A 16,342-nucleotide genomic window follows, 5' to 3' on the forward strand; every position below is an offset into this window, starting at 1 on the left:
GGGAGACATCCGAACTGGAAGTGATGTACTATCCCCCTGTTCATTATGGCGAATCTCAGGAATTTTTGGTAGGAGATGTGAATCGGGACATGACAGTATGCATTGCTTAGGTCTAGGGTGCACATCACCATGTCCTTGTCTATAAGAGGCGTCGTGGATTTTATAGATTCCATCCTGAATCTTTTGTACCGGACCCATTTGTTTAGTGGTTTTAAATTTATGATCGTCCGGGAGTCCCCGGATGGTTTCTTTATTGAAAACAAATGGGAATAATGGCCCTTGCCTCTTTCTAAGATGGGAACTGGAACTATCACCTCTAATTCTAACAACTCCTGGATGTTTGTCCACATGGAGGAGTCCGAGAGCGGACAGGGTCGGGTTACTACAAATCTTTCTGGGGGACTGCTGGAGAACTCTAATTTGTATCCCTGCGCAATCACTTGTAGAATCCAAGGATTCTGGGATACCTTCTGCCAACCCCCTAGAAATTTCTGTAACCGACCTCCCACCTTGATGTCATTTGTTTGGCTTTGGTGTACCTGCACTTGGGAAGATGGAGTCTCTACCCTTTCCACCCTTGGGATAAGACCACCTCCCAGACTTCCCTTTCCCCCTGTAGTCTGTCCTCTGACTAGGTCGGGACCTACGAAAGGGCTGGTACTTCTTTGTATTTTCCTCAGGGAATCCCTTCCTTTTATCTGAGGCTTTTTCTAAGATGTCGTCTAGAATAGGCCCAAATACTTTATTCCCTGAGAATGGGATTCCACACAATTTATTTTTTGACTGGAGATCCCCTGACCAGGTTTTAAGCCATATGGCTCTTCTGGCCGCGTTAGACAAAGATTCGCTTCTGGCCGCAAAACGTACAGATTCGGCAGAAGCGTCCGCCATAAAGCCTGTTGCGAGTTTGAGCAACGGCAGGGATTTAAGGATAACATCTCTAGAAGTCTTGGCTTTAAGATGATCCTCCAAATCGTCAATCCATAAATGCATTGACCGGGCTACGGATGTGGCCGCTATATTGGCCCGTATTATTGCTGCGGAGGACTCCCAAGTTCTCCTTAGCAAACCGTCCGCTTTACGATCCATAGGATCTTTTAATGCGGAGGAGTCCTCAAATGGGATTGAGGTCTTCTTCGCCACTTTTGCAAGTGGAACATCAATCTTGGGGACTTCATCCCACACTTTAATGTCCTCTGGATTGTAGGGCAAACGAAGTCTAAAATCCCCGGGTACCACCAGTTTCTTCTCCGCTTCCTGCCACTCTTCCAGGATCATGGAACGGATGTGGTTGTTGACAGGAAAAACATTTGTCACTTGGGCATGTAATCCGCCAAACATCTCGTCCTGGATCGAGGTCTCCTCTGGTGTGTCCTGTAGCTGCATGGTGTTACGTACAGCATAAAGAAGCTCATCTGTGTCTGCTGCAGAGAAGAGATATCTCTTCCCTCTGCCCACAGATCCGTCTCTTTCTTCCTGGTCAGAATCTCTGCGGTTCTGACTGAGTTGCCTGGGGAAGATTCAAGCTTGAGATAGAAGCCTGAACCTCCTGTCGAATCATGGTCCTCATACTGGATAGTAGCGCCGTCTGCTCATCACCCACAATTTTGGATGTGCACAATTTGCACAATGGTTTCCGTCAATTTTCCGGAAACTTAGTGGCACATATCGGGCATTTACTTTTCCCAGATTTTTTCCTCTCGGCCGTGGGGATGGGAGGCTCAGCCTAGGATAAATAGAGATATGTGTGGGGTACGTAAGTAGGGAAGCAGGGGGAGGGGTGAGCTTTGTGGTATGGCTTTTACATAGCCCACTCACGTGCCCCTGAAGCTGGTCAGTCCCCTCAGGTCTGGTAGTCTCCTCCATAGTAAAGATAACAACCTGAACGTATAGCCGAGTGCTCCTTTGTCAGGATGGCCGGCGGCATACAGACCCCCTTAGTGAGTTTAAATAGGTTTTACCTGGTTGATCCTGCCCTCCTTACCGCCGTTGCGGTGACCGCGCTGTGCCTCTCACCCAGGCCGGCGCTGCTGCCGGCGCCATCTTCCACGCTGGCTGCGACCAGAAGTGACGCGGCCGCTGGACCCGGCAGCGGCCGCCTGGAAGCGGTCGCCGGAGAAGCTGCGGCCGCACGCTGGAGCCGACCTCCTGCTGGAGGCGGCCGTCGCACACACCTCCCGGCAAACAGACGCCCGGACCGAGAGCCCCCATGAGGAGGAAGCGGACCCAACCCCAGGAGCAGCGCTACACTGGGGAGGCTGAGGGACCCCCATAGCAGGTATCAGCCGCAGATATCTGGTGGGGAAGGGAAAGGCTGGGCCCCCCGATCCCCACCATCTGCACAGCACCGTCTCAGGACACGCTTGCCATTCCTATAAGCAGTGGGACAGGAAAAACACTGGTGGGTGGAGTGGGGAGAGTCCTTTTAACCGCTTGTTGTTCCTGTCCCACTGAGGGTAAGAAGGACGTCCTCTAATGGTGTTGTCAGGTGGTGGACTGGAAAGAGCATTAGTGTGACCATTACAAGGGTGCCTAAAGGAGAGGCCAGAGTGCTTGGCATAGGAGAGTGAAGAAACCTTCCTTCATTGTACAGGAGAAGGGGATGTGCAGGTGGTGTTGGTTAGCATTAATGATGAGCGAATATACTTGTTACTCGAGAGTTCCCGAGCATGCTCGGGTGTCCTCCGAGTATTTTTTTAGTGCTCGGAAATTTAATTTTCATCGCCGCAGCTGAATGATTTACATCTGTTAGCCAGCTTGATTACATGTGGAGATTCCCTAACAACCAGGCAAGCCCCACATGTACTTATGCTGGCTAACAGATGTAAATCATTCAGCTGAGGTGATGAAAACGAAATCTCCGAGCACTGAAAATATACTTGGAGGACACCTAAGCGTGCTTGAGAAATCTCGAGTAACGAGTATATTCGCTCATCACTAGTTAGCATCACTGCACTCAAGGTGGAGGCACAGGCTTACTCTACAGTGCATATATACGAGGAATGTGGAGAGAGCTTAACACCTGAGCACATACGTTACATATTTGCTGCAAGCATTTCTGCACCAAAAAAGTGCATCTTGGAAGGAAAATAACAGTGTAAAATAGGTGTGTTTTTGCTGCATTTATTAATTGCGTTTTCCCATGCAATGGAATGGGTGAAAAACACTGCAAAAGTACTGGAAGAACTCACATGCTGCAAATTTTAAAATGATTCAAATTTGCAAGGAAAAAATAAGCAACGTGTGCATGAGACTTTTGCTGGTACTAGGAAATGCTTCCGTTTTTGTAACAAAACTGAGCGGAAAAAAACAAACAAATGCAATATGTACACATTACCTGATGGTGCAAGAGAGCCTTTCTGAATCCTAGAAGAAGCATAAGTTGGACTATTTCTTTGCCTGTCCTGAAGAGGAAGTAGGAAACGGCTCTAAATTATTTGTGGAATTCTACTGAAAACAGCTGTCTCTGAGGCTGTTTTGTTGGGGCCCTTGAGAATTCTGGGAAACAAAGTTGGGTAATGACCTCATGGCAATTCATATTCTTGGAAATATCTGAATATAGATTATTGTTCACCACTGTTAAGAAGTTATATTATTGCACAGTAGTCTTATTGTGCAGGATTTTAGGGTGCAGTAATTCCACACACAGGACTGCGACATGTCACATTTGGTACCCACTGCATTACCTACCTATTTGGTGTGCTTAAGGTCACCACCAATAAATGATTCTGTAAATGTTTTTAGCAACTTCACTAGGATCCGTCGAGTTGTGTTGCAGCCAAAGACTGAAAGTGTAGCACTTTCCTTGGCGAATCTGTGTGATAGCAGGTTGCTTCTGCTGTGACAACGGAGGCAAATTTGTATATGTCTCAATCCCCCGAGTATTAGTCGCAGCAGCTCTCTATAGGGACTGCACCATGGGTGACATCCCTCAGACTTGGGCACAACACCTTGAGTATGCCCATCTTAACCATCTCAGGAAACAGTCCGTATTTTCTGGCGTATAAGATGACTTTTTAACCCCTAAAAATTGTCCCAAAAGTCGGGGGACGTCTTATACGCCGGGTACGGGTGCACAGAGCGATCCTGGATGGTTCCCAGGGTCTGAAGGAGAGGAGACTCTCCTTCAGGCCCTGGGATCCATATTCATGTAAAAAATAAAGAATAAAAAATATGGATATACTCACCCCTCCGACGGACCCTGGCTCTCACCGGTGCAAGCATCTGCCTCCGTTTTTAAGAATGCAGTGAGTGAAGGACCTTCGATGACGTCGCGGTCACGTGAGCAGTCGCGTGACCGCGACGTCATCGCAGGTCCTTCGCTCACTGCATTCTTAGGAACGGAGGCAGACGCTTGCAACGCTGAGAGCCAGGGTCCGTCGGAGGGGTGAGTATATCCATATTTTTTATTTTTATTCTTTATTTTTTACATGAATATGGATTCCAGGGCCTGAAGGAGAGTCTCCTCTCGTCCAGACCCTGGGAACCACACGCCGTATAAGATGACTGGGCGTATAAGATGACCCCCGTCTTATACGGCGGGTATATCCCAAATTCCATATTTTATATGGAAAAGTTGGGGGTCGTCTTATACGCCCAGTCGTCTTATACACCAGAAAATATGGTATATAACATACAGTAAAGTATGTCCATCTACAACACAAGTAAAATCACCTCATGTCATAACCAACAAGATCTTGGGTGTATGATAATTTTTTTTTACTTTCTATAATACATTTAATCTGTTTCTATATACGAGTAGAGCAGTTTTAATTAAATGTATCCTTAACCTTGCAGCACAGCTAAGTCCTGTCCTTTATGAAATATTCACTGTGAATAAATTCAGAGCATAATTTAAAGATGGAGGCTATATAGAACATAGTGGATAGATATTTTTCAATAATTTATTGTATTTCGATCACCTTACTGCCTCCTGCGTTTTAAAGAATATGTTTTATTGTTTGTGCATTATCTACACTTCTAGTTCTCGAAAATGTTGGGAAAATATACAGAAAAATTAGGATAGAATGACATGTCCTATATATAATAAGACCATATGCATTGAAACAGTGCAATTGAAGGCGTTTTAATGCCTCCAAAATATAATAATTCAGCCAACTATCGTGTGCACGTAGAGAAAGAAGCAGGACCTGACTATCCAAAGACGACAGGAGCAGGACCTGACTATCCAAAGAAGACTGGAGCAGGACCTGACTGATCATGGAGAAAGAAAAGAATTCATCTACTCCACCCATCCATGGTACTCACACAAAGAATCCCAGTATGAGGAAATGGCTTTGTTTGGCAGGTGAGGTTCATCAACACCTGGAATAATAGAATGGACCATGACATGTTTGAGGTGCTGGACATTTAGTGCATGGTCTCTTATTAAGGGACACTGAATGGTTGTAGTTAGTGGGCAGATGACAAGGATTTGTTTTGTTATACTGTGATGCACTTGATTTTCTCTATCTGAAGATAATAAAACTAATGTGTAACCCATAGTATAGAAGTGAATGCTCTTGTTGAGCCAATCATGGCGATTCCATAATTTGTTCTCGAGTTGTCACATTATACATACAATACTTGAAATACTAATTATGACAATTAATCTTTTGATGAGCAGTACAATAATCAATTAAAGATATGTAACGTTTAAATAAATTATTTTTGTCATATCCAAAAACAAAGTTACAGCATTCCACAAAAATCAATATACCGTATATACTCATTTATAAGCTACGTTTTCAGCACATTTTTTTATGCTGAAAACACTCCCCTCGGCTTATACACGAGTCAATTGTCCCAGAAAGCTGGCGGCTAAAGCCTGTGCCGCCTGTAATAGCGCACAGTAACACCCTCAGCCGCCGCCTTCCACACACATCCTACTCACCTTCCTGCGTGCTCTCGCTGCAGCTCCTTCGTTCCGGCGCCAGCAGCTCTTCCTGTGCCAAGCAATCAAGTGGCCCCACTCATTAAGGTAATGAATATGCATGCATCCTCACTCCCATAGGCATGGGGTGAATATCCATTACCTTAATGAGTGGGGCCACGTGAACGTTCAGCACAGGAAGAGCTGCCGGCGCCGGATGCTGCGAGGGCGCGCAGGAAGGTGAGCAGGATGCCATTCATACAAGGACAGGAGGGGGAAGTCATGCATACCAGGACAGGGACAGGGGAGCTATGCATACAAGGGCAGCGATGGGTCAGCCATGCAAACAAGGACAGAGTTGGAGGAGCCATGCATACAAGGACATCGATGGGGGAGCCATGCATACCAGGATAAGGATGATGGGAAAATGCATACCCGGCTTCTACTCAAGTCAACAAGTTTACCCAGTTTTTCGTGGCAAAATTAGGTGCCTCGGCTTATACTCGGGTCGGCTTATACTCAAGTATTCACATCTCCTTTTACTGTGATCTTTCTAGTTTTTAACAATAACCACATCAAAAAGAAGGATTATTTGACAATACTTACACATAGTGTAGAAATCTGTGGTTCTTTTTACATAAATAATGCTGCAACCATATTATTTGTCTATGTATTACACCAAGTTGCAATTTTAGAGACTTTTCTATTTGAATGTTTGTCTATAAGCAGATAACCATACAGTGGGTCTAGTGTCACAGATTAACAGTGAGGCAGAGTATTAACGCAACTCCCTAGTGTGCCACAAAAATTCAACTCTACTGAGGGACGGATGTAGCGTTTCCTACAATTTTCATTTACATCCTCTTTTACCCTCTACACATCTGTACACAGTGCTTATATCTGAGGAAGGTCTAATTTTCAGGACCGAAACTATGAACATTTGTGTACTCAGATAACTTTGACCAAGGTTTCAGACCTTAATTAGCCTGTTATGTTTATGGCTTGTTCACCATCATGTTTAGAAAAGTCCAGGTGATGCAATTTAAAGCTTTAAAAAAAAATTAAAAAACAGCTTCCTTTAACCTTGTGCCAAAAACAGCAGCTGTGGGTTCTTCTAAGCAGTCGCCAAGCATTCTGAAAATCAAAATGGTGGTGGCCTACAAAGCAGAAGGCTATAAGAGGAAATCAAAGCATTTTCCAATTGCTTTTTCTTCAGTTTGAAATATATTTAAAAAAAATTCAGTCAACAGTAATAGTGAAGGTCAAGATAAGGTCTGAAAGACCAAGCAAAATTTCAGTGAGAGCTGCTCATATGATTGCTACAGAGGCAAATCTGAGCCCCCACTTAAATGCAAAAGACCTTCAGAAAGATTTAGCAGACTCTGGAGTTGTAGTATATTGTTTTACTGTTCAGAGACACCTGCACAAGTATGGGATTAATGGAAGAGTCATCAGAAGAAAACTTCTCCTACATGCTCATCATAAAATTCAGCACCAGAAGTATACAAAAGAACATCTAAACAAGCCTGATGCATTTTGGAAACAAGTCCTGCGGACCGATGAGGTTAAAATAGTACTCTTTGGCCACAATGATCAATGGTATGTGTGGCGAAAAAAGGGCACAGCTCTCGCGGTAGCCTCAGTCTGGAGGTTTCCTCCCCCCCCACACAACATGGACAGAAATGAAGATTCTGGCTGGACATTTAACCTCCCACCAACACCCTTGATGGAGATACGGTGAGTAGGCGTCATGCCCGTCTCTGACCTACTCACATGAAAGCCAGGCCCTAGAAGCGACTGACTTACTTTCTGCACCTATCATGCTGGAGGAAAACTCATGGCTTTCACATCACACGGGCTAATAACCTTTGTGACATGTATCTCCCCTCACATACGGCGCCAGTGACCCTGTCACAATAGGTTCAATGAAATTTCCACAAATTGTTACTGCTAACTTAACACCATGTGCAAAAAAGCTGAAGGGTGAAAAGAAGATGGTTTCTACATATGGATAATGATCCTAAACACACGTCAAATTCCACAATAGACTACCTCAAAAGGAGCAAGCTGAAGGTTTTACAATGGCCCAAACAGTTCCCTGATAATCCTTCAAACAAGAATTGAAAGACTCTTGGCTGGCTACAAATAATGTTTACAAGCTGTGATTAGTGTTGAGCATTCCGATACTGCAAGTATCGGGTATCGGCCGATACTTGCTGTATCGGAATTTCCGATACCGAGATCCGATACTTTTGTGGTATCGGGTATCGGGTATCGCAACAACATTAATGTAATAATGTGTAAAAAAGAGAATTAAAATAAAAAATATCGCTATACTCACCTGTCCGACGCAGCCGGGACCTCAGCGAGGGAACCGGCAGCGTTGTTTGTTTAAATTTCGCGCTTTTACTTGGTTACGTGAAGTCCCGGCTTGTGATTGGTCAGGGCGGCCATGTTGCCACGTCCCGGCAACATGGCCGCCATTAACCAATCACAAGCCGGGACGTCACGGGAGGCTGGACATGCGCGTATTTTGAAAAGCGCGCGTGTCCAGCCTCCCGTGACGTCACGGCTTGTGATTGGTTAATGGCGGCCATGTTGCCGGGACGCGGACCAATCACAGCAAGCCGTGACGTAATTTCGTCACGGCTTGCTGTGATTGGTCCGCGTCCCGGCAACATGGCGCCGTGACCAATCATAAGCCGGGATGTCACTGGAGGCTGGACACGCGCGCTTTTCAAAATACGCGCATGTCCAGCCTCCCGTGACGTCACGGCTTGTGATTGGTTAATGGTGGCCATGTTGCCGGGACGCGGACCAATCACAGCAAGCCGTGACGTAATTTCGTCACGGCTTGCTGTGATTGGTCCGCGTCCCGGCAACATGGCCGCCCTGACCAATCACAAGCCGGGACCTCACGTAACCAAGTAAAAGCGCGAATTTTAAACAAACAACGCTGCCGGTTCCCTCGCTGAGGTCCCGGCTGCGTCGGACAGGTGAGTATAGCAATATTTTTTATTTTAATTCTTTCTTTTACACATTAATATGGTTCCCAGGGCCTGAAGGAGAGTTTCCTCTCCTTCAGACCCTGGGAACCATCAGGAATACCGTCCGATACCTGAGTCCCATTGACTTGTATTGGTATCGGGTATCGGTATCGGATTGGATCCGATACTTTGCCGGTATCGGCCGATACTTTCCGATACCGATACTTTCAAGTATCGGACGGTATCGCTCAACACTAGCTGTGATACATTCAAAAGGGGGTAATACTAGGTACTAACCATGTAGGGGGCCCAAACTCTTGCATTGGCCCATTTTCCTTTGTGTACTTTTTAAAATGTAAAGAATGAAAAATGATATATTGTTTGCCTACAATATAAAGGAAATGTGTCATCTTTAACTTTAAGCCTTGTAAAGATGATTTCATTTTTAACTGTTCGCGATAACAGTAATTTTGACCAGGGGTGCCAACATTTTTACATGACACTATGTTTAACTATGAAATCTCTGCTGTGTTTCAAAGCAAAACATACTTTAATAGCTGCAGGAGATTGAACAACACAGGAGACTAGTCAGTCAAGTCCTCGGCAATTTCTCCCCATCCACTCTACTTGAATGATAGGTCTCTCCCTATACACCAGAGGTGTCAAACTGCATTCCTCGAGGGCCGCCAACAGGTCATGTTTTCAGGAGTTCCTTAGAATTCCACAAGGATCTGGAATCATTCTGTGCAGGTGATTAAATTATCACCTGTGCAATACAAGGAAATCCTGAAAACATGACCTGTTGGCGGCCCTCGAGGAATGCAGTTTGACACCTCTGCTATACACACAAGAAGAGGGCATGGTGAAGCCACTTGGGATCCGCTTGCCTGAATACTCTGCTGTGCGTCTCGGTCCCCGCTGGCTATTAATGTATTTTATTCTTGTATTCATTTGGCTATTGAAGTCTGTTTTTCTATGAAATGCTGCAGCACTAAACATATGGTATATGGCTGAAATCATACAGCCAGTGCCTGATCCATGCTACCTGTGGATCGGGCATCATGTATCAGCTATCAGGTTCCCTTTAAGGGTTTTGAGAGTGGAACAAAGCAGGGTTCACATATGTCCCGCAATTTCAGATTTAAAAATTGGGGCGTACACTCCAAGATTAGGTACGGTACCTTCCTAACGTGAAAAAAACAACTTTAAATACTGCAAACCAAATCTTAACATAAGACTGGGCACCCTAATAGAGCCAAATTATCATTAATACATCACCCACACTAACACTCTTGGGGTGGGGAGGTTAAACATACCAAGGCTGAAAATAATTTAATTGTGCCCTCTGTTTTTTGTTCGGAATAGCAGTAACTAAACCTCTCTCGGCTGTGGCGTTGAGACTGGGTTTTCATCATAAGCTGATAATTAGAAGGGGCTTGTGTTGAGGGTGTTTTTTGAAGCATAAAATAACTAATTAGCAGGATAGAAATCTCGTAAACAGTGCTACAATTAAATGGGAACAATGGAAATGTTTCAGACTTTTTAGTGTATACAATGTGTTTATCCTGTAGTTTTCTATGTTGTTTTTTTTCCTTTAAGCTCAAAGTGAGAACATGACAGCTGTCTCCATTTTCTGCAATAGCACTGTATGTCTATAAAGAGAAAATGCAATTATCAATCTACTTTAATTCCAAACTGCTAAAATGAGATTTCCACAGCTATATGACGCTTTACAATTTAAAATTAGCAGTGCATGGCTTTAATATTGGCATGGAAAACTCGGCAGGGCTTTACTATAAAATGTTGGTTTTACGGGGACAGGTGTGCTGCCAGGAAATAGCGCTACTTGTAATGTTTAACCCTTTGGTAAGTAGAAGAAAGGGATAAAACGCATGCTATTACCTATAGTAATTGATATATGTTACAGTAGGCCAAAAGAGGCCAAATAGATCTCCCCACCATTGGTGTGGTTGTACTGTTTGTGTATGGGAAAGAAAGGTACTAAACAGTCCTATATAATAGAAACTATTTAGTATTAGTGCATTACAATATACAACCTTACAGTGTAACTACATTCTAAAAGTACTATATAAAACGCCTAGTGGTTTATATAAAATTCAATATACTATGAGCACCATTTTAAGAAGTTTGGCAGAGTTGGAAGAAAAATTCAGAAAGTCTGGGAACATAGAGATACGCCAAAACCACAAATGTAATGAATATCACTTTAAAAGGGTTGGATGTAGCAGGCAGCAATAGACCGGTCGGCTGTTGAAGGTGATGTGCTTGAAGCAGTAAAACTAGGCCAGTGGTTCCCAAACTCCAGTCCTCACGGCCCCGAATAGGTCGTGTTTTCAGGATTTCCTTAGTATTGTACAGGTGATGAAATTATTATTAAGGCATCAGAAACTGCCATAGGTTCTCTCAGCTGTGTAATACTAAGAAAATCTTGAAAATCTGATGTCTTGGGGGCCGTGAGGACAGAAGTTTGGGAAATACAACTAGGCAAACCATAAAGACCTGAGCAACATTGCAGAAGGCCAAATTGCAATGAATAGATTATTTGGTTTGGAGTATCTCTCAGACCCCCTTCACACGTCCATATAAAACCAGTACAGGCAAAAAAGGTACTGGTGTCATCAGTGTTTTGGATCACTCATCAGTGTGCGATCTGCATGCCATGTGTTTTTTTCAGTATGGATAAAGAAAGAATGAAATTACAAAGCTTCTCCTATACTTTGCAATGTTAAACACGTACAGCACACGGATGGCACATAGATGCCATCCGTGTGCTCTACATGTTTTTCATGGACGCAAAGACTAGTACTGGCCCTTGGCATACGTGCTGCTGGAAAAAACAGACATGTCTCCATGTGAAAACGCGGACATGTGAGGTTAAAATAAGTATGTATGGTATCCGTGAAAAAAATTGATGCCAAACTTAATGGAAATACGTACATGGGGGGCCTTAAATGGTGAGGCATTTGGGTGCATCCTGAAAATAGTGGTTAGTACTGACCGAGATACGTGTAGGGAAGAAAAAAGATAAGCCAACAGTAGTACGAGATAGCACAAAGCCACCACATAACAAGGAAGCAAAGCCGAACGTAGGATGAGCCATAATCTCTGACAAATTCTTGATCTGTATTTGTCTTTGACACAGTACAGAAAATTTACAAAGATTGGTTGCTGCTGTTAATTTTCTTAACAGGTAAACTAGCAACTAATTGATGAGTGTCAATCAAAGGCTCATTGATGCATGTGGGTCTAGTCCATTACCACAACAAAACTAATTAAGCACAAATTGCAGTAAAAAAGTTAATGCTGGCTATGTGGCAGAAAATACATAAAGTGTCAATTTAGGCAGTGCATCAAAGCTTCCTGCATATAAGCCTGTGTAGCCAAAGTTACTTCATGCTAACCCTAGGTCCACTGCTAAAAGTAACTACCATTCAATAGGCATGTGGGCATGAGAATGGGGCAATCAACCGTGTTCTGGACCGCTAGGTTTGTGGCACCACGATGCATTATGGGAAGAAGGTAAACTGGTGGGAAGATTGTCAGTGTCAGGATGTTCTCCAATGAGAAACTTTGGGTTCTGTTATTCATGTGGAAGTTACTTTGACATTTAACTCTACATTTTGTTACACACCAATTACATGTCTTCATGGCATAAATAATCCCCATTTCAATATCCACTTTCAGTAAAATAATGCGCCCTGTGACATTGTGAATATGGTTCAGATATTAGAGAACAACGTGGACTTCCCCCACTGCTGATAAGTGGAAAAGAGGATCCAAAGCCAGGAACTGTATTAATGTATTAATTTTTTGACTTGTTTCGAAGTACACACACTTCTTCCTGAGGATGTAACCACATAACTTTACATGAGGTAGTCAGACCACACAATTTAGAGGACTGAAAGGTCTGCTGCTAACGTCTTGGCACCAGATACCAAGGGATACCTTCGGAGGTTTTGAGGAGGCCTATCTTCGACAGAGTTGTTGAGGACTGACACTGACATCACTGATCAGAGTGTATTAGCTCTAAGAGATGGGTGAGGCTACTATATATACATAACAGTAGACTGGTAAAGATAAATGCACTTGAGAAATACATTTGCTCACTAGTCACTAAAGGTACCGTCACACTAGGCGATATATACCTTAAGGCAAATAACTGCAAACAGAAGGGATCAATCATTCATTATTCCTGACCAGATCCACAAATTGATTTGAATGTCCACTGTGTGGAACTAAAGGCCCCGTCTCACATAGCGAGATCGCTAGCGAGATCGCTGCTGAGTCACTAGTTTTGTGACGCAACAGCGACCTCAGTAGCGATCTCGCTATGTGTGACACGTACCAGCGATCAGGCCGTTTTTTGGTCGTTGAGGTCCCGCTGACATCGCTGAATCGGTGTGTGTGACACCGATCCAGCGATGTCTTCACTGGTAACCAGGGTAAACATCGGGTTACTAAGCGCAGGGCCGCGCTTAGTAACCCGATGTTTACCCTGGTTACCAGCGTAAATGTAAAAAAAACCAAACAGTACATACTCACCATCTGATGTCCGTCAGGTCCCTTGCCGTCCGCTTCCTGCTCTGAGTGCCGCCGTACAGTGAGAGCACAGCACAGCAGTGACGTCACCGCTGCGCTCTGCTCTCACTGTACGGCGGCTCAGTCAGAGCAGGAAGCAGACGGCAATGGACCTGACTGACATCAGATGGTGAGTATGTACTGTTTGTTTTTTTTTACATTTACGCTGGTAACCAGGGTAAACATCGGGTTACTAAGCGCGGCCCTGCGCTTAGTAACCCGATGTTTACCCTGGTTACCCGGGTGCTGCAGGGGGACTTCGGCATCGTTGAAGACAGTTTCAACGATGCCAATGTCGTTCCCCTGATCGTTGGTCGCTGGAGAGAGCTGTCTGTGTGACAGCTCCCCAGCGACCACACAACGACTTACCAACGATCACGGCCAGGTCGTATCGCTGGTCGTGATCGTTGGTAAATCGCTATGTGAGACGGGGCCTTTAGTCTCTCCTGTAGAGGCGAAATAGAGTAAAGGCCCCATCTCACATAGCGAGATCGCTAGCGAGATCGCTGCTGAGTCACAAGTTTTGTGACGCAACAGCGACCTCAGTAGCGATCTCGCTATGTGTGACACGTACCAGCGATCAGGCCCCCGCTGTGAGATCGCTGGTCGTGTCGGAATGGCCTGGACCGTTTTTTGGTCGTTGAGGTCCCGCTGACATCGCTGAATCGGTGTGTGTGACACGGATTCAGCGATGTCTTCACTGGTAACCAGGGTAAACATCGGGTTACTAAGCGCAGGGCCGCGCTTAGTAACCCGATGTTTACCCTGGTTACCAGCGTAAATGTAAAAAAAAAACAAACAGTACATACTCACCATCTGATATCCATCAGGTCCCTTGCCGTCTGCTTCCTGCTCTGACTGAGATCCGGCCGTACAGTGAGAGCGCAGCACAGCAGTGACGTCACCGCTGCGCTCTGCTCTCACTGTACGGCGGCTCAGTCAGAGCGGGAAGCAGACGGCAAGGGACCTGACGGACATCAGATGGTGAGTATGTAGTGTTTGTTTTTTTTGGTAACCAGGGTAAACATCGGGTTACTAAGCGCGGCCCTGCGCTTAGTAACCCGATGTTTACCCTGGTTACCCGGGTGCTGCAGGGGGACTTCGGCATCGTTGAAGACAGTTTCAACGATGCTGAAGTCGTTCCCCTGATCGTTGGTCGCTGGAGAGAGCTGTCTGTGTGACAGCTCCCCAGCGACCACACAGCGACTTACCAACGATCACGGCCAGGTCGAATCGCTGGTCGTGATCGTTGGTAAATCGCTATGTGTGCCGGGGCCTTAACTGAGCATTAAGTGCCCGACTCCATCTCAGATTACAGTTAACCACGAGGGGTTACAGTAGAGGGCCACTAGCTTATTGTGTTCGAACTCCTTTTAACAAGTAGAAAATAGCCAAAGCAGATAAATCATTAAAATTTCAATTTAATAAAATAATACATGATAAATAGTTTTAATTTTATAGAATATTTTAATTTTTTCCACTTGTATTCTTCACATGAAAGACACAAATAATATAGACCCAATACCTGTATAGATAAAAAGTCTCTCACTCAGCAATTTAGCTAGCGGAGCTGCAATAGGCTCACTAGCTGCTCTCTCTTTAGAGACCTCAAGGGACTCACGGCAGATAACACCAAGGGTACGGATATGCTTCCAATATTTAGTTACCTGTTATATTGTCTAACCCGCTTATCATATCAAGTAATAAGTGCTATCTAAAATGTAACAGTTTGGTAAAACTGAAAATAAAGTGCATGTTGAATAAAATTAAAGAATGAGAAAAAAGGTGTCCAAGTAATTCCCTTTATAATGTCACAGACGGAAGCTTAAGGTGTTCGGATATTTCAACATTTAGAAAAAAAAAAAACTATTAAAATGAATATGATACCCACCATTCCTTCTATGGCACTGCCCATTACTCTGACAATCTACTTCTGACTTCAGCAATAAAGACATTTTATGGCACATGTGACCACTGCAGCCAATCATTGACTGTAGCTGTGGCTCCACAGGTATTTATTGCTTGCTTGCTTTATTATTTCCACCTATTATGATCTTATAAAAATCATAGAAATGGACAACCTCTAAAAGAAAAAAAAAAAAAACACAATACGTTTTTTATATCTACAGAGCAGCAAATTTTAAATGAAATTTTATACTAAATTTTAAATTATCATGGGTAAACTCGGTAGTGGTTTGCCTGTAATAATAAGTAAATAATTGTGCAGCAGTTGCTAGATATATCTGTGTGTATGTATGTAATATATCTATCTAGATATCTCTATCTATCTATATAGTTATATAGTAAGGATGCAGCTGGACAGATCCTGGATGTGGGATATGTATCAGTGAGGTGGCTAGCCTTGGTGATGTGAATCCTGGAGAAAAGTACCAGCAAAGTAGTTGGTGAGGGTTTATTTTTTTAAAGGGACCCAGATTTTTGAGTCCGGGTTTTAGGAACGAACAGATGAGCTGGGCTGGACTTTCATTTCCATACCTCCTTCCCAGGTTTTGCATCTCATTTAACGACAGCTGAGCTGCCTCAGAAATTGTGTGTGGGAGGTGGAAAGACCTATTGGCGCTGGACAGATCCTGTCAATACCTGAGCAAGTGGGTAGTGCATCTTAACGGGTGAGCCCGTACAGCTAAATGGACTGTTTATCTGTATGTTATTTATACTTTTGAGGCGAAGAAAGCGGTTTTGTTTATAGACTTTCTCGATGCACTAGTGTCTACCAGAGAGCTGCGCCCCTACAATATAAATATATTTCTAACTTCACCCATCTGTCCATATCTATCTGAATCTCTCACTTTATCCTTATCCATCCCTGTATTTATCAGTCTTATACTTATCTATCTGTATCTATTAAAGTGATATGATACTA

General features: G+C 44.0%; 1 protein-coding gene across 1 annotated transcript in view; it reads right to left on the minus strand.

Annotated features, from left to right (window-relative positions):
- MACROD2 (mono-ADP ribosylhydrolase 2) overlaps positions 1-16,342 on the minus strand; it is a 2,853,334-nt gene that overhangs the window by 1,554,089 nt on the left and 1,282,903 nt on the right. The window lies entirely within an intron of this gene.

Source organism: Ranitomeya variabilis, chromosome 2, assembly GCF_051348905.1.
Source record: "Ranitomeya variabilis isolate aRanVar5 chromosome 2, aRanVar5.hap1, whole genome shotgun sequence".
Classification (NCBI taxonomy): Eukaryota; Metazoa; Chordata; class Amphibia; order Anura; family Dendrobatidae; genus Ranitomeya; species Ranitomeya variabilis.